Source organism: Temnothorax longispinosus, chromosome 12, assembly GCF_030848805.1.
Source record: "Temnothorax longispinosus isolate EJ_2023e chromosome 12, Tlon_JGU_v1, whole genome shotgun sequence".
NCBI lineage: Eukaryota > Metazoa > Arthropoda > Insecta > Hymenoptera > Formicidae > Temnothorax > Temnothorax longispinosus.
The window spans coordinates 8,470,758-8,498,131 of NC_092369.1; the positions used below are offsets into that span (position 1 = coordinate 8,470,758).

Genomic DNA, 27,374 nt, shown 5'->3' on the forward strand with positions numbered 1-27,374 from the left:
TATAAAAAATAAACAAAGAATAGCTATAAATGTGTATATAAGGGCAACATAAAAAAATTTTATAGTACCAACAAAATGACTAGTTTCTAAATAAAATAATATTTTGTTGGAGTTTAAAAGTAACAATTGCAGAAGTGGTCTCAAGACTTTTTCTTAGATCTTTCCTTTTGCCTTCAATATTTCCGATAGTTTTAAAATTATTGATTTTGAAGCCCTTTTGTTCACGCGAGAACTTCCGAATGCGCGCTACTGCGCTCATGTAGCCATAAATTCTTAGACCTTCATAAAGTTTGAAGACTTTCAAGATGTGTCGAAACTTGCGCCATCGATACTTTACAGAAATTTCAAAGTGTGTTACTTGTTAAGAATTTCTTTCTTAATTTCTCCTTAGGGATCAATATCCGCAAGACTTCAAACAATTCTACAAAACTCTCAAGGTATTTTCGATGTATGTGCGATGCGATAAGAATTCTTTCATGTACTGCTTATAAATATTAATATCATCCGGATTGTCTAATTTATTATTTAAGCTGGGTAGTACAATTAAATTTCAACAACTTGTACAGAATTAAAATTAACGATGAAAACAACATGATTACGATTTTAACGTTTTAAAAACATTGATTTATATTGTAAAATATAAATAGAGACGAGAGAAATATTTTAACGTTTCTTCTCTATTCTAGTGCACTTTAAGATATATGATGTCGCGAAGTAAAGGCAGGAAAGCACAAAACAATCTAATTATTCGTCGCAGACACTCAGCGTACATGGTCCACGGTTCAATGAACGAACATCGGTACTAAAAAACATCGAGAACAAGTAGCGGTTTTCGCGCGTGAGTAAATCATCAGTATATCCCCGGCAAAGATATACGCGCGGATTGCGAACGCACGTGTTCGCGAATTTTCGCTGGTCGCGTCGCGGCCTCGTAAACAGTTTCTTGCCGAGGATACGCCGGGTACGCGCGTTCTCTCGGTGGTTGCGGGCCGTTTTAGAAACTATAATGGATTATGGAAGGTGGTCTCTGGCCCGACTGGTGGTTTGGTTATACAGGCGGCAAGGAGGGCTTCCGTACCCGCTGAAAGATCTATGGCGGGGAGGCAGATAAGCTATGCTTCATAAGCAGAGATGTTATCTTCATAAAAGCCGCAGGTCGATGCCTTCTTCCGCCGTATACCCCCGGTAGTCGGGGTCGTATCGCGCGCTTATACGTACGGTGTATACGTCACGAGATATACTACGTTGCGTATACAGCTATTTATACCCCGATATACGGATGCGCGTGTACGTCGGATAAACAAGTACGCTGATGGATCTTCTTGAGCGAGTTGAAATTGATTTTTATATACGAAAGTGATATTTATCGTTCGTGGATCACGTCTCTCGCACACGTATATTTAGTTGCGCCGCAGATATCAATTTAGAAATATGTCTTTCGGAAAGATTTCACGTGATACGCTTTGAATAATTCTTAGAGCCGTATCTGGGATATCGGATGAAGAAATAAGTCACTCCTTTCGCGCGCGATCCGTAGTCACTTCACTTCCAACAAAGAAGAGAGTAAGATAGCTAATCTTCCACTGGATTCTTTCAGTTCGCCATGCCATTCTTTCCCCATTGCCGCGACTATACGCTGGCGCCTGCGGCACCAGTGTCATTTATCGCACGTGCCGCGCGATGAAATAAAAAAAGTTTTTGCAATTTCCAACCTGTGGCGTTCTTTATCCGACCGTCGACCTTACCGTAAGCACGTAACGCGGGTATTTCATCGAGGCTCTCGCTCCGGCAGCCTCCTTTTTGCGCCATGGCGCGACCGACGACGACCGGCTCAAAAAGTGCCGGGTACAGTTCTTGGACAGGGTCCAACGGAGGGACGGACGGAGAAATTGGTTCCCCAGCGCGTAGCGCGAAACCGCGAAGCTCGCGGTAAATAGTCGTATTTAAAGAAAAAGCCGGGCGGCGATAAACGAACGGACGCCCGTGCAACGCCGCCGGGGCGGGATTGCCGGCTTCCACAAACTGTCCTTTTAGCTGCCGGCCCGCTTGGAAGCGCCCGGTAAAATTTTAATAGATGAGAATTTTTCGCATCGCCCGAACTTTTAATGAACCGCAAAGCCTGTCGACGCTTGCTTCCGGAAAGTAAGAATGCCCGTATATATCTTCAACGGACATCGACAATCCGTATTCCGTGAGAACGTGCACAAAGTACTTTATCGTGATTACGCGTGTTCCTGCAACTCTTGGCGTTCTGCAGTCCCGGATTGGTCCGTCTTATTCAGAAATTTTAGTTGCACATTGTTGCGTAGGTATATTAATTTTTTTTCACGTTAATAATTTAAAAGCTCTTATGTGATCGGAAAAATAAATAAACATTTTTAAGTTTTAGATATTTTTTTATCTCGCGAATATTATAGAATACTTTCTTTTACTTTTCTGCAGCATTGATTTATGTGCCGTATACGTTTCCGTATAACGCAAAGAATATTTCTTTTACACTCGCATTTTTATACACGTGAATATATATTGAATAAAATTGTAATATATTGCACGACAGAGTTATTGTCGGCAATTATACTCCATATTCTGCCTACCATATTTTTCCATCTCTCGATACGCTCAAAGACGCCGGTTGTGTAGTGCCATACTTATGAATATGCTATTTTCCAGTGCCGACGCGCATACTATGTTTATTCCCGTGTGATCAATACTGAATGCAACGACCAAGTCACTCGCGGAGTTAGAATCGATATCCTATCGTGCTTTTACCGCAGATCCGGTAATATCTCCGACGTGTTTTTCGCAAACGCAGTAATGCGAATTCGATAACGTCGAAGAAAACCGGCACCGGTTACATATGTCTGCGTGAGTGCGCGCTTTTGCATTGTAACATTATCAATCATTTTGTTGGAACCTGCACTATTTAAACTGTAGAAATAGCATGCTGTAATAACGAAACTTTATGAAAATTGTGAAATTGAACAAATTTGCATCTTAAATATAACTAATGTTAAATAATTTTCCTTGAAACGCATGCGCGTAACGAAAAAAAGTAAAGAAACATTTTTTGAATTAAAAGAGGAATAAATTCAATTTAAAGATTGAATGCAATTACGGTTTTTTTTACTAATAAATATGGCACGTTTTGTTGTTTACGCAGACAGATTTAATTTTGGTTTCGCTTTGATACAAAAAAATCTAATTTGCCTATTTCTGCCGCACGTGACATAGCTTCCACGTTATTAATTAATGTAATTACGTTTCCTGTTTTGTTGCACATATGCCTTAATTACCAGCAATTAATCGTAATATTTCTCGAATTCTATCGAATGACTGAAAAGTGATTCAATGCGGTACAAAATTTCAAACGTTATAAACATTTGACAAGTAATTAATTACATAAACAATCAATGCATTAGCCTGCAAATATGTAACGTTCAATCTGCTATATATATGTCTCTGTGAGATGCAAGAACATCATGCTAAGGTAAGAATCTATTCATCTGCGAGAGATTCACCCGCTTTCTCCGCGATCTTTTTTGAGGGGGGTAGTTTAATCCCGCTGTGAATGTGTAATTAAAATTTGCGCGAGCTTGCGGTTATTACGTGGGGAATCCGCCGACACGTAAAATCATGCAAAATGTCCAGCATAAAAGCCGTCGCCGTCAGCTCGTCTCCGAACAGCGCGCAGTTAATGCACTGGAAATGAAATAGCAGCTGTTCCAATTTGAATTCGAAAGGAATACGAGCGCGCGTCCGGGATCTAGGAGATAAACATCGTTAAAGTTTACGATAACAAAAAGGAAGGAAAACACCCGTTGGACGTATACTGAATAACAGCGATGATTAAAAACTTTGCGTTTGGTGGTTTGTTTGTCGATTGCGAAAAGTGCAATCTGTAATAAGTATACAAAAGATGCATATAGCTGTCATCGTTAATTAATTTCTGATTGTACATCATGATTAATGCCAATGTGAGAGTCTGATTTTTCTATATAGTAGCACTCAATTCCACGTTTCACGCATTATCTAGATCTAGAGAATGGAGTCTAGAGAATGTATGTACTTTTAGTCTTCTGCGAAAGTACTTCCCGTTTTTCATACACATATCTCATGTCTGCGTTCTGACGACGCTATACGCGTACTTTCACCGCGACAAATTGTGAGGATCGATAGACGTCTCTCAACCCTCTGTATGCAACCCTCCGCTCCCCTACGCCCCCCCTCTGCTATTTAATATTTATTTATTCAAATATTCGTCGTGGCCCGTTTCCACGTGTGCGCAACGTCGACGTCGACTGCGATACTCTGTGCCGCCGTGACATTCGCCGCGTCGACGGAATTTTACATTTTTTTCCATGGACTTGGGCTTATGGTCACGTCGACGCTTTCCATCCGCTTTCATTTTGCGATTAATGCGCGACGCAACATGTTCGCGGGGCGCAAAAATGTATAAAAAGCGTAGCAATCGTCGGTTTGAAGATCGTTTCACCGCCACTTCTCTTCTCTTCTCTTCCAATATCTTATTTGAAATGTTGTCTTCTGTTTGCTTAGAATTTGCCGCTTCTCTATAAACTTTGTAATTACGTTTAACTTCGTATCAGGCGTGCAAAAAGTGTTTACCGGCCGAGAAAACCGGGGAAACGTCAGAAAGTTTTCGAACTCTATTCGTTTCTAACAACTCGTCTCTCTTATAATTCCTTTAACAATCGGGAATTGATTTACAACTTGGCTCTCTGTATCTAAGGAAATAAAATTCCGACATTATGGGATTAATAGTTTCCCGGGGTATCGCATTGAACGGGAGTATCGCATGATGCTTTTCCGCGTTCAACTTCGCAACTTCGGGGCAACGTTAAAAACGTTATTAGGGCTGCTATCACTTAGTCGGGCGCGAACTTCCGCGCGTAAAAACTCACGATCGACGACTCGCGTAAAGTCGCAACGGCGAAACCGACGAGGAAGGAGAAACTTTCTTTTGCCGCCTCTCCTATTCGGAAGCGTTTCCATGGAAGCGGTATCGCGTCATCGTCGTTATCGGAAACCTTTAACGGGCCTTCGGGGTCTGTTAGTAGTGACGCCTGTATTAATTTGTTCCCATGACCGCGGCGGAAAGAGCTTTTAGGAGAAGAAGAAAAAACGAAAGGGGGACGGGGCGGATGGAAGCTACCGCGGCGGGGTCGGCGGAAGAAGTTCGGACGATGGCCGCGAGCATTTCCGCAGACAATTTATTTGGCCGGTCGGAACGATCAAACTTTTTCCCCGGGACCATGTGAGAAATAACATCGTCGAAAGCGTCCTGCTGGAACAACGGGACTATGTCCGGCATCCGTTCGACACCGCGCGGCGCGCAACGACCGACGACCTACGAGGAGGAATAAAAGGCAAACCGTAAGCCTGGGAAACTAAAGCTACCCTTGACGGCTTTCGTCGTTCACCCCCTAACCACCGAACTCGAACTACAACGGAGAAACCGTGGTATAACTTCGACGGATATCAAAGGCGCGTATAGCTTCGGTTATATGTTTCGACCTTCATCCCTTTCAGCATCGAACGAGATTTTATCCGATTGATTTTACTCTGGTTTATACTATATTAGAAAAGCTTTTTGAGATGAACAAAATCTGGGTTTGATCTTATTAATATTTAATTCTTAAATAGTGTCAGTGCAATAAATATTATTGACGCGGTTGTCATATTATTTATAATATTGTTTTAATTAAATAATTTGTAGTGTTAATCATACATACAATTTTTTTATTTAATTAGTTTTATTATATTTAGTTGAAACATTTTATTAATAAAACAATTAATGTTGCTGCTTTATTCCTTAAATAAATTGATAATTTGTTTATCAAATTTTTCTTTTTGGGAGGGAAGAACGTCCAATAATTTATAATATTATTATTGAGAAAAGCTACATTATTGTCACATCTGTTTGGAATATTTACTTCGACAAACAGATGCAAAGAACTTGCTTTATTTCATTCGTATTGTGGAATTGTCTGCTTCAAGAGTAATTTTTCAAAAGGTACAATTCCGCTCAGTTCGCAATACACGGATACGATTACAACATCACGGTTTCTAACGACTCAACGCGCCGCAATAACGGACTGTAATTTTATTTACGCGGATCGCGCGCGGGCGCGCTAGCTTTATTTATCGACGCAAAACTCAAGTACGCGCGCCGCATTCTCGCCCGTCACTTCCAATCTCGGGATCCACGGCCGGCATTAAAATTTCATCCGCGGCGCGAGAGAGCAATTACGCGGGGAAAAGTTAAAAAGTAATGTTACAGCGAGACCAGAAGTCCCCGCAAGAATGGCGCGTAAACTTCTTAATCGTATTACCCAAGGAAATACGCATCCGGCTACATTATTTAAGACAGCACGCTTGATTGCGCGAGCCAGCATCTCGCCCAGGATTAGACACCACTTCTTCCAGGTGCTCCTATAATCCCGCCGATGCAAAACTGTTATTGCTGAGCGGGTAACTCCCGCGCGATTCGACTGAATTGGATCCGGTAGTACTTGACGTAAAAAAAAACGATAAATTTTCAATTTTCGCAAAATCATCTTTTTCCATCCGCTAAAACTGCAATAGCTCTGTGAAAAGGTTTCAAACGAATTATCTGTCTTAAGATGATCCATCACCAGGGAGAACCGTATAAATTCGATTTTACGCGCTACGTCGCGATTGCGCGAGCGAACATTTCCTCTGATTCCTCTTGTCGAACTACCAAGTTTCGTGCGAAGCACGATATATAGTTCCTGGTATATACTTCGCAATGTACTTCGTGATGGAGGCTCTTTGACGCACGGTCGTTAAGCACGTAGCAAGCCGAGGTACGTTCGGCGAGAAACAACGATCCGATGAAATATTCTCGCGGCGCGGCCGGCGTCTCGTTACCGCGTTGCTTCATCCTCCCGCTGTTTCCACGCTATTCTTGATTCTTATATACCGGGGTGCTCTCCGCGCACCAGTCTGCATTACGAAATTAAGTCCGAAGAGCCCGGGAGACGGCAAAGGCATTCGACGATTTCCACTTTCTCGCCATTAGCTAGTGTACCTGGCCGATCGATAGGGAACAGAGCGAATCTCGCCGTTTTCTATTTTTGCCAGGCGTCCAATCACTTGCCAGTGCACGATTGGTACTTACTTAATGATCCAATGGCTCTTCTCCAATATTTTCACGAAATTAGAAATTGTACGCGCACGGAAAATTTAAGGCGGGATGATTTTCATTGTCGAAAAACCAGTATTTTATAAATAGATATAAATTTTCAGAAGGCACATCAAACTTTTAGAATTGCTGTATTAAACAAAATATTGTTTAATACATCACATTATTTTACGTAGATTAGAATTAAATAAATAATATTGTTACAATTATATATATTAAAAAATATATATAAGAATATGAATAAGAAGTGTTAAATTGTAATTTTATTAAAGTAGTTAAAGTTTTGTAAGCCTTATTCTTCCCTCTTCCCGTTTTTCACTCTATATATCATTTTGAAAGATTTTGAAATTATAAGAATTAATAAGTAGTATTTCATAAAAGTAAAAATTATGATAGCTTATTAATTACGTGATACGTATGTAATATTATTATATATAATTTGTAATTACACGCTCCAAAATGTAATATTTATTCCACACCGTCGCTGATATCAAAAGCCCGTGAAAAAGAAACGCGCATTAACATTTACGATCCCACGTAATAAATTACATTTCTTCATTCAGGTATCTACGATGAAGAAAGTTACGACGCGTAATAAAACGTAACCAGTTTATATTATGATTTACATAGATTGCGTTAAAGCCATTAGCACCGCGAAAGAGTTTGAACGATATATCTTGCGAGCATTTATTCGCGGCGTTTGCGAATCAGCCGCGAAGAAAATTTAACGCTTCGAAGCACGCGTCGACATTACGCAATTGCTCCGTACCGAACACTAGCGGTTTGTTAAAGAACAAAGTAGGATTTAGGTAAACCAATGTCTTAAAGTGGATTAAACAAATAAACGTTTCTATCGCTCGGTAATCTCCGCGTACATACAAAAGCGCATTTCATCTTTTATAATTATTCGCCGCAAGGTATATAAAAGTTTTAATCTCGCTTGATTATTACACCAGCTCACCGTCTCATCTTCGTTTTTATTAGTACTTAATCTCGGAAGAATAGTCGTGCCTGTAACGCGCGCGTAACTGAAACACGGATTCCTACTTTCTTGCCGCATTCTGATACATATCCGCGACAAAAGACACAAAATGTATCCATTATTTTACTCTCGCGACACATCTTTCCACGTGTGTTAAAATTTTTAGAACGAATGGCAATGGAAGTACGTGCTTGTGCGCTAAATACTCCGTCGAGAGTTGATAAATACGTGTGAGAAATACATTGCGCTACGGAATGTAATTACAATTAATGTCACGGCGCTTCTATAGAAGTTAGAAATAGTCATTTGCAATCTTAAGAAAATTTATACGTTACGCTTCCGTTTACGTTTATTCTTGACGTTTGAGAAGCAACCAAGTAGAACAAGACGATGATTATATCAGACGCATTAATCCATATAGTCCACGTGGCTATATAATGATTCCCCGTGTGCTTTGGATCTATGGCGACCGCAAAAACCACCCTTCTCTCATGGCAAACATCGTTCATCATTTTCAATAACGCTTTCCTTCTTGCTTTACTTCGCGTCTAGCGCGTTGACGCGACGAATACCTTGAAAAATCCGTCGCTAGTTAGTTTCGGATCGATACGCGATTAATCATAATCTATCAATTTGGGAACCGTCAATTTACTAGGCTCAGACCGCGCCTTAATATTTACTACCCACGATCAGAACATGGACAATTCAGCTGATAACAACCGAGATATACACTATTTATATGTTCGCGTTCTATCTCTTTTCAATAATCGACTTAATTTTATCGGCTTTAATAATTTTTCTGCTTTAATATTAAATGCTGCGGGAGATTACTTATTTAATAACATCACTTTACGTACACTTTGCCGTACGACAATCCAAGGTTTCATAATTTATTAAACATGCAAGAATATCCCGAACATATAACAAAATGCGATATCATGCATCGCAATGCGCGATCGATATGTCTGCATGTTGAAATAACAATGACTGTCTCGGATAAACAAGATCTCGCTTTCTGCCAAATGTCTACTTACGGTTCAACGATATATAGCGATGATGCATCGTCGCAACGGGAGGAAAACCGATATATACATACCGCGCGCGTAAGAAGTCGCACGCGAGCAGCATAAATCACACGACGAAAACAAAATCTAAATACCGCCGTTCTATTCCCTCAAGTCATGCGGCGCGTTCTTTCTTCTTTTGGATACCGTCGGTTACCATGCGCCCCCGTAAAGCGAGAGGGAAAACGGAAGGCTCCCAGGTCCCTGCTGTTGAGCAGACGCGCCGCGGTGCCGGAAGTTACTGGCTACTGTGAGAACGCGATTTAGATGCCACAAAATACTCCTTAGAGCCCAGAGCCCGTTCCAATTAACCCGCCACGTTGTACGTGATATTAGTTGGATGTTGACAGTGGCACCGATAGGATCTCTCGACAGCTTGTATCTCACACTCGCTTATTATTCATTAAACTTTAAACTGCAACCAAGCTTCGTCAAGCAAGTCGTCTCGCGCTCCATTCGATGCACCATGAATTTCCCGACGCGAATAACACGCGGACAGTTTGTTTGCGCTCACAAGAAACGAAAAGTAATGCATCTCGCGTGGAATCATCGATATACCAAACGAATTTAGTCGTATTTTATTATTTTGCAGCGTTTAAACATATTGCTGATTTTTAATCCACGACGTAAAAAGTGTTAAACTTAAAACTGTTATTGTTTCTCTATTTATTTGAACAAATAGACATTTGTTTCAAATTTAAAAAATAAGTAACGCACAATCTTGCAGCAGAATGCAATGCTCTCAAGGATCAATGTAATTGTGAATATTGGTAGACGATAAAATTGGTTATAGATTACATGCTTCATTATTAATTCTTGCGAACTCTTGCATGTCAATTTTGAAATTGTCGGCGGCGTTATTTTATTAGAGAGCAACGCTCGATGCCGAAAAATGCGAGCCAGACGTTTGCGGCGGATTTCACGAATGGTGCACGGCTGGCTGCCTCTTTTCGTCGGTCTCGCTTCCTGTCTCGCATATTCTGTTCCTATTTTCCCGACACCCTTTCTATCTCTTTTTTGTAGATATCGCTGGCCCGCGAGCACATACACCGGCGAATCGTTCTCTCTTCCTTTTTCTTCTTCGTGTGCCTTGGTGTCCCTATTATGTCGCTGTGCGCATCCGCTTCTGAAATTTTCATGCCGGCCGTTGCCGAACAGTCGTTTCGCCACGTATCGTCGCTGGAGGACCGGTCAATATCGCTTCGAGCGTTATCCACCGGTGCGCTTTGCAATATTGAGCCTGCGTGTCGTTTCCCGTTCGTATATGGCAGCCCGTGAATGGATTAACGCTGCGCTACGAACGGTGGATGAGTTTGAGTTCCGTGCGGATTGAGCGAACTTAAAGCACGACTGCTGAACGTCTCGTCCCGAAAAATTACAGGATTCGTTTAATCGTGTTAATATGCAGCACTAGCAATTTTCATCTCATACTCAGTCAGATACATCGAGCAATTGCGCATCAAGCTTGAATAAACTAAGACTGTTTCAGCGATTCGCTGGCATGTCTATCTTGCCTTAAGTCAACACGTTCATAATTATAAGTTTACTGTAATTAATCCTTGATGACCGGTATATACAGACGGTAGTATTAGTTACAAGTACACATTCGCGAAGTAATTTATGTTTCTGAGGCTTTTCTATTTTGCGAAGGAAAACTCTCGCTGATTACTAAAAAAACATACAACGACGAATGGATTAACGTCACGCTTTAATTGACAGTCCATTATGTAGCCCGAAGTTTTAATTAACTGGAAATTTTGTTGAAACCCGTTGTTTGGACAGAAAGTTGCGAAGTAACTAGAGAGTTAACGCATAATTAACCAATAAATATTTACAAATTAGTTGTACTCTTTATATTTACCATTATGTAAATTATACAACCGTGATAAATGCATATTACTTAGTCCTAATTTTATTTAATTAATTAATAAATAAAAAGAAAAAAGATAGAATCGGGAGATTATAATTCCAATATTGTTCAACCAATTAGTCATTCTTTTTAAGCGGTAAACATCAATAAACGACATATGTATGTTTCATATAATACTTTTCATTAATTGATCAGCATTGATCAATATTGTACACAAATTTTGTATTGTACATATAAATAATTTATATCAAGATATATTCCAGCATATTAAACACGAAAGTAAAATTTTAATATTGTGTGTATAAAACTCGTTGTGCATCACCTGCTCTAGGACTTTAGAGATTAACTAATGTGAATAAATAAAATCATAAAACATTGATAAAATTATAGTAATACATATTATAAAAGTTACTTTGATTTTCCATGATAATGTCGTAAATTGAGTCTCGTATCGCACGCTATTACTTAATAAAAGCAGCGTGAAGCGGTGCAGAGTGTTCCTTCGCGTTTCACTTATGCAGCGCCGTTTCCATTATCCATTCTTGGACACGCTTTATATTCTCGATTCACCCCGCGTAGTTTGCGCTGGGTCGAACACCGGCGTGTTCCCGCGACTTATCCACCATAGAAATCGCTCTCTCAATTGTCAGCGACAACTTCAAAATTGCGAAGAACTTCCTGCGTCCGCAGGAAATTCGAAAGTTGGCTGGTGCGGCGGGCTCGTCGGGTACTAAAGGGGGGACGAGTGCACGTATCAAGGTAAACACCGATTGGAAAGTTAGTTGCGGTCCAAATGGGGTCTCGTCTGTAAAAGTTACTGCCCGGCAAACAAATCCCTCTTCGTGGTAGCGATAACGGCGAAGCAGGGGAATTGGTCGCGCTGTTTCAAAGTGGGTCAATCCGGAGTAAAAGACGCGGTCAGCGTATATTTGGCCATCCCTGGTCCCGACTGATAAAACGGTAGGAGCTGTATACATTGTAGAGCAAATTTAAGATTTTATAAATTTTCTAACGACTGACGAGCTAGATAAAATCGTTTACGAAGAAAACAGGGTTATTGAGCAAAATTATTAGAATATGAATTAATTGCGCTACATAAAAATATTAAAATAAATAAATATTAATTATAATGCAATGTATGCCGGATAGAGTTAATCATCAGTTATGTTATATAAAATTAAACAAAAGTAGCTCTTCAATTTAAAAAAAAGCAGTTGAAAACTTTTTTTATTATGTGTAAGCTTCTCAAATTAAATGATATATATCCATCATGGATCTCGTTTCTTACTTTAATTGGCGATATTGACATTGAGATATACGTTTTAATCTGAAAAAGTTGACACGACATAATATTGTATGCACAATGTATTTCACACAAAATTAGTTCACTGAATACGGTGTATATAACTCATCGCGTAAATTAGATTTACTCCCATCACCGTTCGTACTACTACCATTTCCCAATATATCGCACGTAATTCCATCACTTTCCACTTTACACCGGTAACTTCCGTGCATTAGCGCGTTACTTGTGCTTCAAATTGGGACACCGTGGCTGCTTGCGTTCTAGGCGAAGGACGATAGCGCGTACCTTGCCCGATCTTGGAGAACGCGTCGGATGATTGCAACGTTATTGGAGCCTATCCAATATCCGGCTCGTTATCGTCGTCCTGATCGTTATCTTAGATACCACGTTCGATCTCGTTTCCCCTGTCTATCGTGACCTCGTTCCATCCTTCCGTGAATATTCGCATCTCTACTCCGGGCTTTAACGCCCCGGAGACATCGCGACGCGATGCGTCTTTCACGAACGGCGAGAGCCCCCGGGTTTATCCGAGCTTGTTTTAAAGCGATGACGTTCTCGGATATTTATTAAAAATACTGCCGCGCGTTGATGTATAAAGAGCCACAGGCTGACGTATAAAAATCCTGGAGATTATGTTCCTTTACGGTACACAAGTTGACGTTAACGTGCACCTGTACTCGCCATGTCCCTTTCTTCCGCGCAGCATATGTCTGGGATTTGAGTCTTTGTGCTCGCGCAAAACAAACCAACATCGCGCTTCTCGTAAAGCATTGCGAATTAAACGTCGATAGAAAAGGATGCAAGTCATTCAATTCAACGCGGTCACTTATTTATCTTAAATTATGACAAAAAATAACTTAGTACATTTTGTACTCAAATATGAAAGAAATTAATAAAGATAGATGAACGGAGCGCAAGTCGGCTGGTTATAATTTCTCAAGAATAAAGGATAAAACGTATATCTCGAGTCATTTTTTGTTATGCACGTCGCCGTGTAGAAAGTTAATTAGTTAAAAATAAATCCGCGCGACGTTAATTTCATGTAGGGTAATATCGTGCATTCCCGCATAATTTTATGGAGTTCCAATTAACATTTCGCCTACGTTAACCCATGAAAACGGCGCGGGAGGAAATTTTCTACATACGTCTCCTGAATTTAATACGGAAGCCGCAAGCGGGGTATGCGCAATGTAAATGTAGGAAATTATATTTCATGATGTACGTGTGTGTGGATGCGTGGGATTAACGTGTTTGCAGTTACCGCTGTGAGTTTAGCATACAGCACGAATTGCGCCGGTATTCGCCTAATTTGCATATAAATCGTGTAATAATGTTATGCAATAATAATGCGGATTCATGAAATATGACTTGTTGATCGACGTACGATAATGTGTATAAATGGCAGCATTACGGTCCGAGGTGACGACAGGCAACGAAAAACTTAATAACTTCATTGTTAATTATAGCCTCATGGGTCGCGCTATCTATATCTATATACTGGATAAATATGCTATTTAGCGCGTTTGCCAATTGTAACAGAACGACGTCCAAAGTAGATTTTATAAACAGGCCATTTCCGTAGTATTTTACATTATTCATAGCAAGCGCCGTTCTACAGGCACCGAAAATCTGCCGTCATTTTTCTCGACGTTTCTTGCTGTAAAATCTCCTTTCATAAATTTTACATATTCGCGTGGCTCATGCACAATGAAATAATCATACGTGGCTCCCGCTTAATGTCCTGTAGCTTCTGTAATTGACCATTTTCAATTCATACTCTCGCGCACATTCGGACATGCATGCGCATATGCTGTATGCGTAAGTGTTGAAGTTTGATGGCATCGCGATAATATTTCATCATGAATATTGTACAACGCTGCGCGATATGCCGCTGCAACATTTCACTTGAGTAAACTCTCAATTTTACATTGATTACTTCATATAAATATGAACAATCGAATCAATAAACTTATACTTGATTCTTTTTAAATATTTATTTAATATGCATTTATATATGAAGTTAAATTTTGTGAGGAATCTGAATTAATCCAGCCATGAAGTGCAAGAGCATGTAGGCAATTGCTGATAAATATTGCACAGCTTGTAAATAAATTTTCCTTTTTGTAAACAATAAACGTAACGCATGACAGTGCGAGTTCGAGATGGTGGTCGCATGAAGACCGCGATTCCCGATTCGCTTTCGATCCGCGAGTGGTGCACAAGCAACAACAGGGCGATAAACCTTTAGTGCGGCCGTTACCGCTAAAGGAGAACACGGTGGAGAGCACCGGGCCGAAGAATTCCCCCGGGTACTCGAAATCACCGCGTTAATTTCGAGGTGTCTGAGAAGTGGCTGAGCCAGGGCTGCGGCGCGCCGGCGGTGCATACGTAGGCACGTATATACGCGCGCCTTGGCAAACTCGCGCGAGCATCTTGGCGGGTATATGCGCCAGCCCGCCGAGCACATCGGTGCTTGGACTTGGTGTTGGTGAATGGCGCGGGGATGGATCGTGGAAACGCGCCGGGACGAAGGGCCATTCTTGCCGTGAGCGTCGGAGCGCTTGTGTCAGCATTCCGTTTGTTCCCGTCGTCCCCAGTCTAGAATAACTGTCGCGAGACACTAGCTACTTCCTTTCAGTTTCGGACTTTGAACCAAAGCGACGCTTCGGCAACTTGTGGATATCATGTGTGATAAGTATATTCGATAATTAGGATGTGTCTTTGAATCTATATCGGCACGTTGTTGTTTGACGTTCAGTTAAATGTAACATCATCGATAAGAAACATAATGTAAACGAAATTTTTCATTTTTTAGGATAAGTGTTTATACAGAAAATTAAGTAATCTTTAGAATAATATATCTAGGCTGTGCAAATCTGATAAATTTAATAAACTAGAAACCTCTACGAATTACACACACATATACAAAGTATAATTTAATTTAGCGTAACTTTATTTGCAGATGTTTCTCACCGAAAATAAATTATTATTTTATGAGGTTGATTAAAAATCATAGTTATGTATTCATCGATTCATCGATTGAAAATATCTTTTTATTTTACGCATTTTATTTTACACGCCTGTTAAATATCGCATTTTATCTTACACGGTTGATTAAAAATTATAGCTACATGTATTGACCAATTCACGCTGTAAAGGAAAATGTCATATTTTACTGTGAACTATACACGCAAAACAATTAATTTATTTATACTGCGTGAAATTAATTATATATCATTTCTCTCTTCTGGCATGGAAATCTACGACTGCAATGACGGATTAAGCGCTGTAATTAATATTCAATATCTTTAATATAAAATGGAAATGAAATACAGTAGACTATCAATTATGCACAATATGATTTTATCAGATAATTTTAGTCGCATATGACATAGTCGTATTATTACAAACTAAATCACTTTATCAACATCTGCAATTTATCTACAATTTACAATTTATAAATGTCATTATCTTCTCTCTCTCTCTCTCTCTCTCTCTCTCTCTCCCTCTCTCTCTCTCTCTATATATATATATATTAGACAAGTTGAGTAATTTATTTCCCTATCGCTTAAGAATATCAGATATATATCATGTATCATGCAGTTTAAAATTTAAGGTACATTATTACTGCTTGGCGTTTGAAGAAATTTGATTATTCTCAATATTCCTTGGCAATATTTCAATACCAAATTTTATGGTAGTTCTCCTCCTCGGTATTCGCGCAAAATTCTCGATTCCCGATGCCCCAGGGAAAACATCAGTCAGATGCGCAGGAGAAAAGAAAATATTTCCGTCAAGGGGGCTGCGGAGGGCGGTAGAACAATTCATGCATACATGATCATGAGATGTGAGGGTGAATTGATAAAAGAGGAGGATTGAGATAAAAAAAACCTTGAAAATCAACGTGCAGCTTAATTAGCAGGATTTTGCCTGCATTTAAACGTCACGATGAGAGAGGATTATTGAAGATTGATGGATTCGTACTCCTCGTCCCCTTACGCTTCGATATCCTCGAACCAAGTTCGTCAATACTCTTTATATGAGATGTGGGAGTGTTATACTATAAAAGATATTACGAGAATCGATAATAGATAACGATATGTGAAAAATACCGGCTAAAAGTCTGAGCAAAAATTTTTCTAAAACACAAATCTATTAGCGTAAAAAAATAATAGTGTCAATATTAAATAATTGTGCAAAATATACAAATATTAAGTAGCATAATATATGATTTTTATATACGTTGTATTGTATAATGCAAAGTAGAATTTGAAATTTTGCAATACATTTATTATTACATTATTATATTCTTTATTGCGTTTCGTCAATATATAATTTTCTCCGATAAAAAACCGAATTCTTTATTATTAATCTTGTTTCAGCTCTAGGGCGTCACGGGATGATGACTCGTTGTTTTAGTTTTCAGCCGATATTTAATTTCCTCCCGGATATTCGCTTGGATCAAGCGTTAGTTTAGGATCTTCCCATTATTCCATAATGCACCAAGTGGCGTTCTGTCAAGTTAGAAAGAAACGATGCGAGGATATGCGTGAACGTACGACGCGTAGGAAATTTGAGCGCATTTGAAATCTCGCGATTTTTTTGAGAATTGCGATGAATTTTAAATGAACGACGATGGATGGATGGATGTATGCGTAATTCGATCTCGCAGGCGTATACACGTAAATACACGCGCGGTCTTCAAACATTACATATCGATTTTCATAATAATAAGTGCGGAGTTGCTATCAATGTTCTAAATCGAGTTTGTTGTAATTTTATTGGTTTATCTAATTTTTTGTTTTATATACTAAAGTGGAAATGTTTATCTTTTGCATCGAATTATCTTTGTTATAATCATTTATGCAAATTTAAATCTTAAATTAAAGATATATATATACATATATATATATTTGGACTATTGTAAATTTAAAGTTTTATATTATTTTTTAGGCAATTGGCACAAAATATTATTCTGTTTGTTAATCTGAAATTTTTTAAATATCGATAAGTTCTTTAGAAACGCGATGATATAAGCCGGACTATTATTAGTTTCTTTGAAATTCTCCTAAATGCAGCCCACTTTGGCTATTTTATCTTCTAGTTCATCAAATTAGTAATTCTCATAAGCTCGACAAGTAATTATGTTCTTGTTTGCGAGCGTACGGCACCCAGCACAGCAGCGATTGAGAAGTTAATTACGCGACGACAAATAAGGCAGCCTTATAACTTGGGCGTAAATACAGTTACATAGCATGAATAATTCATCGCTACTTGCGCGCGATTATAGTGCAGAAAATGATATATGTATAATCACCCAGCATTTATCTCGAATTGTTTCATTAGTTCTTCATTGTCTCTCATTGTTACACAAGTTCTATTTTAAAACGTTATTTAGCAAAAAAATTGTACATACGTCACAATTTATACAGGACATCCCTCTTGTTATTATATATATACATGAAAACATTATTTTCTATTCTATTGTCATATTACGTATTTGTGCACATTATACATTTCGCGTATTATATTTGTGTGGTACTAACAGATTTACAATGAAGTACGTACGATTAATGATTAATAAGCGTCCGATTATTATATCCCCCATGTATATTTGAAAATTATATTCATGATACATATAGAATATTTTCGAGATAGCTAACCATATTGAAAAGAATAATCACTTATCGCATTTCATTTATTAATTATTAAAGCGGTTAATAAATTATCATTATGAACGCGATTGAAACTGTTGCTCCATTTTAATGCGTTATTTCCTATACTATACACAGAAAGGTATTGTCTGCGACATAATATTATTCTATATAATTACAGAATAATTCAATTATCGAATGCTGTATCAGTTTATGTTTCTAATGAATTGCAGAATATTTAATCCGTTGCTCGTGCGAGAATTATTAATGGCTCATAAAATTTATACAATACAAATATTCCACGCATTGCCATCTCCCCATTTCTCTGCTTAATTTAAGATTTTCCATTTGCCAGATCACAAATTATTCATTATTTCGTGATAGGATTACGCGTGCGTTCGCTTCGCGTAGACAACACATCGACCGATTCATCGAGGAGACGAGGAAGAAAACGTCGATCGGGTTTTGCGCGCGACGCGGAGTCTTGCACGCGCAGCAGGGCTGCATCACCATTTTTATAGCGTTTCGGCGGACATAAATGAATTTGCCTTTCCCGCGCGGGGCGGTTCGGTCCCGATCTAAATATTATGCGCATAATAGAGCACTCTATATATAACCCGGGCGAGGCCGAGCTGAGTAACACGGTAATAAATTGACTCGGTGCATCAGAACATGCGCTTCTGCATTGTACATAATCCAATCAGAGCGCATCGTGCCCCGTAAACGGCGCTACGCGTTCGTCTACGTTCGTCTTGTTTGTATGTCGTTTTATTCGCCGGAGAACACCATTCATGACACGCACACATGATCCAGAGTAGTAATGTCAATTTTGAAACGCTGCTCTCTGCCAGGCGTATGGGGAGATATAGCGCACTATGTCAATGACATTTACCGTTTTTTAACAATACAATTCCCGAATCTATTTTAATTGATATTTATCATTCTATATAATATGCGAAATAAAAATTTGTGCGAGAAAATGTTCTCCCATTATTACGAGATTTATATATCTCACTTCCTGTAAAAAAAATACATGAATAGAACAGTTTTCACGGAAAAGTGATTACAAACGAGTACATGGAAGAATAATGAAATACATGCGCCTTTATCTTAAATTTAATACGCGCAAATATAAATAATTTTATTTCTGGTGGTACCAATTCAATTCGAGACAAGTCGAACCCGATAATAGATTCTGAAAATTTTATATATGAATATTTTATAATATATATCTTATCAATTATCAATTTCTTTATAACATTTAAATTCAACTTATCTAGACTTCATCATCTAGAGTCTAGACTAATCGAATATCAGGGTACCCATTCGACTTGTATCGAATGTTTTAAGTATCCGCACATTGTTTATTACTATATCCCTACCTACCCGTACTTTTACTTATTTGTTTTCCTACCTACCCGACTTTTATCTAATTTTTACCCGTATTCCTATCTACCCGTATCTTTATCCAGTATACCTATGATACGACCGCGATTACCCGAAATCAGAAAAGCGTGCGTATACTTAGTTTTAAATCGGAACCGTTTACAAGTTATATTGGGAGTTAAATTTAATTTACGCGAGATAGAGATTTCTAATTCGAGACGGCATCTTTTCCGTCTCTGATTATGTGCAGTATACAAGATAACCTTACATACGGAAAAAAAAGAGTCGTAAAATGTATACAACTAATATTTTTTTAGCTGCAAGAGCTATATTTTTAGCAATAGTCCAATAGTAGCAAAACTTGTTACTATTGCTAAAAATATAGCTCTCGCAGCAAAAAAATGTTAGTTGTGCATATTTTACGACTAGATTTGCTACGGCAGCTAATTTTTTTCCGTGCAGGTTTATCTTTACCTGTTTTTTTTTTTAACTTTTATTGGTGTAACACACCAACCTACCTTGATCCTCTTCGTCTTCTTTCTTCTGGCCGTATTCTGGCTTCATATAACCAGAGACTGGCAGCAAGGAAAAATACTCCTGCTGCCGGCTAAGCATCGCTATATAGCAATAAGCGATAAGATTTTACGCTTTTGCTTGATGCGCGAAACACGAACGCGTCGCGAAGAGGCCATCACATTAATTAAATTAATTAAATACAAAATTAACAACAAACAATAACAATAATAATTCCATCAGTACGCGAATTAATTGCGCATTTATTCTTTACACGCGTTTATTCTCTCTTGTAGCAAATAAAATATATTTCCAGTAATTAAAATACATAATCGAATTGGAAACAAACCGAATTTAAAAGAAATCTCTATGTCAACTTGTGTTTTGATTCAAAAAGATTTGATCACGGTTATAAAATTTATTATTATATATAAACTTTATAATATATAGGTACAATAAAACTTTAATTTGAAAATAAGTGAAAATTGCTAGACGCGTTATCCAATAAAATCTAGAAGGCCTATATGCGTATCGATTCGAACGGTTATTTGTTGCTGAAGCTCATTTCAAAAGCATGCAGAGATGAGACATTCAGATGAATGACGTAAGATCCGAGAGAGATAATAAATTTCACACACAATTAGAATTGATAAAAATCTCTCTTTGTTTGCAAATTATTAAAATTGTTTTTTATACAATATATAACTTCAAAATTATTTTTAAATAATGTAAAATTGATTAATTCTAAAATATTACTACAAAAAAATCATCTATTTTATAACAAAATATATATTGGATCTTACGTCATATTACTACTTTAACTGGGATAAAATCCAGTTATCAATTACTCTATATACGCATGAATAAGCTATAACAGTTTAGACTAAAGTCAATGCGTTAAAATAAATAATAATAATTAATAATTGTAAGCTTGTTTTTATGAAAAAGATCTATAAATTATATAAAATATGAAATACATACGCATGTTACGTAATACTAAAATATTTCTTATTTTATCATTTTATTATTATAATATGAATGTATATATATAATCGTGATGCAAATATAAAACATGATGCAAATTGAATGTCTTACAATTAGAAAACAACATATATTATATATATTATTTTTTTGCACCGACTTATATAAAGTTTAATCCTGGATACATTCTCGTTTGACTGAGTATATTCTCGTATGCACATTAAATTAATCAATAAATACACATTAAATATATTAAAGAGACGTCCAGGATTAAATTTATCCTAATCTGTTCTAACTGATCCATTTTAAAGCAACGGATGTATAGAATGCTACTTATGTGTAGACCTTTGTATTGTTATCAAATTGAATACATTTATCTAGATATGTGGTATGTATATTTGATAAGTTGCCACACATCCGTTACCTCAATAAATATGTTAATTCATCACTCACCGACCCTGATTCGCAACAGCGGAATTATATCTGCCACGTAGCTACGTTGAATCTGTAACATACAAATATAAAATTCATATTAACAGTGTTTAAAAAAACCTAATGTTTTAAAATATAATTCCTACGTGCATCGAACTTTTTATTATTCAATTAGATATTTATTTAAGTAATTATACATTTTTCGATAAAGATTTTTACAAAAAACAATTTTTATAAAAGATTGAATTACTCCTTTTCTTCTAACAATTATTTTTAAATCATGGTAAAATAAAAAAGCTTAAATAATAAACAAAAAAATTACTCTTACACAAAATAAAAAATAATATTTACCGCAAAGTTGTTCCGCTGGCGCCCGATGCCTCTTCCAGGCCTTCTCCTCCACTCAGGCTGTCTTCTCGGGTGGTCAGCTCCCACGATACGACACTTTCCGCGTCGTTATCTCCTGAAACATATAAATAAATGATTTGATATTAAATAATTCTTACGCGCATCAAACTTCTTATTTATCGTTCAATTAGACATTTTTATTTCAATAATTATACATTTTCCGAAAAAGATAATATATATATATAACAATTAATAGAAGATTATAGATTATGAAATGCTCACCTCGCTATTTGTTACATCTGGTCCTCGCTTTCTCGGCTCCGGCTCTTCCCTTCTTTCCGCATTGTTATTTCTTCGGCACTCACATCTGTTTCCTGAAACAAACAAAGTATTTATTGCAACGCGATTAAAGTAATCACTAGAATACAATCATCGCGCAGGGCTTTGCCAAACTTTGTGCGATACTCTCGAATTTAATCAGACGGGACGCGTACTTAATATATTGCGACAACGGAGAAAATGAAAGTGGAAGATGGCATTTTCGATGTCAGCAATATTTCACAAATAAAAGTGCAACGAAATATATTTAAGATGTTGGCAAAAGGTTTCTCGCGCGATCGACTTTGCACGCCAAGAGCGACGCGACGTCGCTAGATTGATTTGCGCGATTGATCGTCGGCCGAATAAGGCTCTTGAAATACGCGTTCGAACGAATTATCAATATCCGAGCGTCAAATCTATACTTCACGATAGATACTACAATGAATACAAAGTTTATGCATGTTATACTTACCAATTAAATGAGTCGCGACGCCACTCGTCACGGAGTCTCGTTCCGGAGCCGATCCGTCTCGTGCATTCTGTCCGTCGCGCGTTCTGTAAATGGGAAGGGGAGGGGACGTAATACGTCATCAACATGGCGAAGGCGCGGCGTTTCTCGCGCGGGCAACTTCTCGCGCCAAGAGCGTCACGGCGCCGCGGCGTCACGCGTCGCTACGCGTCCCGCTCTGAACTTCACGATTACGCATACTTCGAGTAACAAATACTGTATGCTCGTCCTTAGCATGATTATCATTTTACATTCTAGCGAATAGGGTATTGATATTCTTGGCTGCGTTCGAAAACTTTACTCGGGTGCACACCGCGTCGTTCTATCTTTGTTATTCACTAAAAGTTGAACAAGGACAGAACGACGCTGGGTGTGCATCCGAGTAAAGTTTTCGAAAGCAGCCCTTGACACAGGGATATCCGCAATTGTCCGCGCGATGCATTTTCGACCGAGCAACTACCGCGAAATACGTATTTTCAAGAATCATTGATACCCGAGCGTTAAATCTGTATTACGCGATAACTGCAGTATATAACAAGCGTGCAAGGTTAATATATGTTATTATTACCAGTTAAATGAGTCGCGACGCCACATGTTCCGCAGCCGACCCGTCATCACAGAACATGTCATTCGTCCTGTGTCCGCCGCGCTCTGGAGACGATCGAAGGGAGATCGTACGTAATCAATATGGCAGAGGCGCTTCGTGATTCGTCCAGTGATGCCAACTTCGAAATGCTGCCTGGCGTGTGCAGGGGGAGAGCGCGCACGCCGTGCAGCTAGAGATGTGCGCGCTCCCCCCCAGTACACGTCAGGCAGCATTTCGAAGTTGGCATCACTGGACGAATCACGAAGCACCTCTGCTATATTGATTACGTACGATCTCCCTTCGATCGTCTCCAGAGCGCGGCGGACACAGGACGGATAACATGTTCTGTGATGACGGGTCGGGTGCGGACCGAGTGGCGTCGCGACTCATTTAACTGGTAATAATAACATATATTAACCTTGCACGCTTGTTATATACTGCAGTTATCGCGTAATACAGATTTAACGCTCGGGTATCAATGATTCTTGAAAATACGTATTTCGCGGTAGTTGCTCGGTCGAAAATGCATCGCGCGGACAATTGCGGATATCCCTGTGTCAAGGGCTGCTTTCGAAAACTTTACTCGGATGCACCCAGCGTCGTTCTGTCCTTGTTCAACTTTTAGTGAATAACAAAAAGATAGAACGGCGCGGTGTGCACCCGAGTAAAGTTTTCGAACGCAGCCAAGAATATCAATGTAAAATGATAATCATGCTAAGGACGAGCATACAGTATTTGTTACTCGAAGTATGGAAAATGCGTAAATCGTGAAGTTCAGAGCGGGACGCGTAGCGACGCGTGACGCCGCGGCGCCGTGACGCTCTTGGCGTGAGAAGTTGCCCGCGCGAGAAACGAAGCGCCGCGCCTCCGCCATGTTGATGACGTATTACGTCCCCTCCCCTTCCCATTTACAGAACGCGCGACGGACAGAATGCACGAGACGGATCGGCTCCGGAACGAGACTCCGTGACGAGTGGCGTCGCGACTCATTTAATTGGTAAGTATAACATCATAAACTTTGTATTCATTGTAATATCTATCGTCAAGTATAGATTCGACGCTCGGATATTGATAATCCGTTCGAACGCGTATTTCGAGAGCCTTGTTATTCGGTCGAAGATCCATCGCGCAGATCAATCTAGCGACGCCGCCGTCGCTTTTTGGGTTGCGTTCGGAAACGTCACCCGAGCGCACACGAGTATACTCCCTTCTCTTTCTATCTTAGCGAGTTAGAAGGAGAAGGGAGTATACACTCCCGTGTGTACCCGGATGACATTTCCGAACGTAGCCTTGGTGTGCGAATTCGATCGCACGAGAAACCATTTACCGCATTACCGCCATCTTAAATACATTTCGTTGCATTTTTATTTGAATAAATATCGCTGATGTCGAAAGTGCCATCTTCTACTTTTATTTTTCTCCGCTGTCGCAATATAATTAAGTACGCGTCGCGTCTGATTAATGTCGAGAGTATCGCACAAAGTGTGGCAAAGCCCTGCGCGATGATTGTATTCTAGTGATTACTTTAATCGCGTTTAATTGCAATAAATACTTTGCTTGTTTCAGGAAACAGATGTGAGTGCCGGAGAAATAACAATGCGGAAAGAAGGGGAGAGCCGGAGCCGAGAAAGCGAGGACCAGATGTAACAAATAGCGAGAGAGGTGAGCATTTCATAATCTATAATCTTCTATTAATTGTTACTGATAGAAATAAATATTTATTTGCGCAGTATCTATTGTTTTCAGATTACTGTATAATATAATAGTGTATTGTATGTTTAATAAATTACTTATGGACAAAATTAATATTAATAAATATGTATAAAATATTAATTGTTAATATATAAAATATTTCTAAATAATTCAAATTTATAATAGTTTAAATTATATCTAAAAAGAAACAAGTAATTGATATCTAAAAAACATTTTCATTAAGACCTTATTCTTTTATTAAATATTTATTTAAATTACGAATAAAGTAATACTTGAGTGTAAAGTTATTCTTCCATATATTTTTTTAGACATTATTTTTAGTTGAATTTTTTTGTATGTTACAGATCAGTCTTGTATATAACTCGTCTATTGTGTAATGCAAGTAAAAAAAGGTCTAGATGATAGAACTCGAGAGGAGGATGAGAAGGCCTATGAGAACAATCGATGTGCCGGCGGAGCAACCTTTGCGGTAAGCATTATCGCTTACTTGCGTAAAATTAGTTTTATTTTGTAAAGATTTAAAGATAATAATTTAAAGATAATAAAGAGAAAAAAAAATAATCTGTATAAAAATTTATTCTTACACAGATCCCTTTGAAAAGTTTATAATTATATTTCGATAGATATTTAATTAAAAAGCCGTAACAAAATTCTATGCATGTAACAATTATTTTTTGAATCATTGATTATTTAGCGCCGTTTTAATTTGAATCATGTTTGTATTACAGAATCATCGTAACTACGTGGCTGACAACTCCACTGTCAATCGGTGAGTGACAAAAAACATTATTAATGAGGTAATGGATCTGTGAAAATTGTATGAGATTATATTTACGTATAATTATAATTGCACACTAAAAATAAATATAGAATTTCATGGATCCATTATCTTAAAATGGATAAACTATAAATGTTTATGACAGATATTTTATCTCGGACTCGTTTTGCGTTACTTATTAATTTGGTGTTCTGATGTGCTTGAGACTGCACTCGCCCAGGTATACAAAAAAGAATAAATAGAGAGTAATGATTATTTATTTAACTATAAAAATAGAATCGAAATGAGGACCAAATACGTTTAAAAATTATTAAACTATACTCGTTTCAAATACATTAAAGATAATAATTGAATCTGTTGACTTAAAAGAATGTAAAAGTAAAATTTTTTTTTCCTAGACAATAAAACTCATACAATAGAAATAAGGAAAAGATACTAATATCTAGAGTTGTATCTTACAATTCATAAAGATAAATAGTTATATAGATATCAGAAAAAGATTATGGAAATAAATAGGTCTTGGTTACATTGAAGTTGCTGATAAATGAAATAAATAAAAAAAAAAAAAAAAAAAAAAGAAAAAAAAATAAATGAAAAAAGAATAAGAAAGAAATAAAGTTGTATTAAAAATAAAATGTTGGCATTAAAAAAATATTAAGCTTTTCTACACTTTTTTTTTACAAAAAGAGTTAGTACAGCATGTTGTATGTGTAAAATAAAAATAAAGAATTGTCTTAAAAAGAAAAGTTATTAAATGAGTTAGACATGTATTTTATTCAATCCCTTCCCCAAATATTCGTTCGAGATAAATATCTTATAAATTGATGCAAGCAGTATATGTTTATAAATACTTTTCGAACATGTGTATATAAATAGAAGCATTATCTTTCTTATGAAAACAAGAAATACATATTTCAGTAACGCAGTATATTGCATCTGATTTATTTTATGTATATGCTACCGTAAAAATGTCAACAAATTAATAAACGACGATACGCGAGTCAGGCGCGGTACGTGGTACGTAAGTAAAGAAATTAATAGTTACAGGAGTAACGAATTACAATGTACATAATATACATATATATTCCAACTTAATAAACTGCGCGATTTACCTAACAGTTAGCCTAATGTTACAATAGCTGTGTTTCAAGTCCGACAAATAATCGGCGCGCAGTTTATTAAGTTGGAATATATATGTATTATATTATATACATTGTAATTCGTTATTTCTGTAACTATTAATTTCTTTACTTACGCACCACGTACCGCGCCTGACTCGTATCGTCGTTTATTAATTTGTTGACATTTTTACGAGTCTAATGACATATTTGATTAATATTTTGTTCTCAATACGATTTTAATTTTTTTATACCTTTTTCATCATTTCAGCAATGTAATCAAGAATTAACTGTTTCCATAATTTTTTCTGATAATCTAATTCTATTAATATTTTTATTAATAGAATTAAAATAAAGACCCGTTTTAAAGTTATTAAACTATACTTATTTTAAATATTATTAAAAATAATATATTAAATGTTTTAACTTAAAAGAATGTAAAGTTTTTTTTCCTGGACAATAGAATTCAGACAACAAAAATGAAATATTTATATCTATATGTAGAGTTGTATCTTACTAAAGATAAATAGTTCCGCATAGACATCAGAAAAAATTATAGAAACAGTTAATTCTTGGTTACATTGCTAAAATGGTAAAGAAGGTATAAGAAAAAGTAAAATCGTAATGAGAA

At 37.5% G+C, this 27,374-nt stretch overlaps 2 long non-coding RNA genes across 2 annotated transcripts in view; one reads left to right on the forward strand and one right to left on the reverse strand.

Moving 5' to 3' along the window:
* Positions 1–21,104: 21,104 nt before the first annotated feature.
* On the reverse strand, positions 21,105–22,605 carry LOC139822676 (uncharacterized). The gene is made up of 4 exons (XR_011734574.1): positions 22,513–22,605; positions 22,002–22,093; positions 21,723–21,834; positions 21,105–21,444 (listed from the first exon to the last, which is right to left on the reverse strand). It is a non-coding gene; the product is annotated as an uncharacterized lncRNA (long non-coding RNA).
* An 802-nt stretch (positions 22,606–23,407) lies between these two features.
* The window catches only part of LOC139823360 (uncharacterized), a 72,342-nt gene continuing 68,375 nt past the window's right edge, over positions 23,408–27,374 (forward strand). Inside the window, exons 1-5 of the long non-coding RNA XR_011734754.1 lie at positions 23,408–23,531; positions 24,049–24,131; positions 24,701–24,796; positions 25,192–25,316; positions 25,576–25,616. This is a non-coding gene — a long non-coding RNA (uncharacterized lncRNA). The remainder of the gene's footprint in view (positions 23,532–24,048; positions 24,132–24,700; positions 24,797–25,191; positions 25,317–25,575; positions 25,617–27,374) is intronic.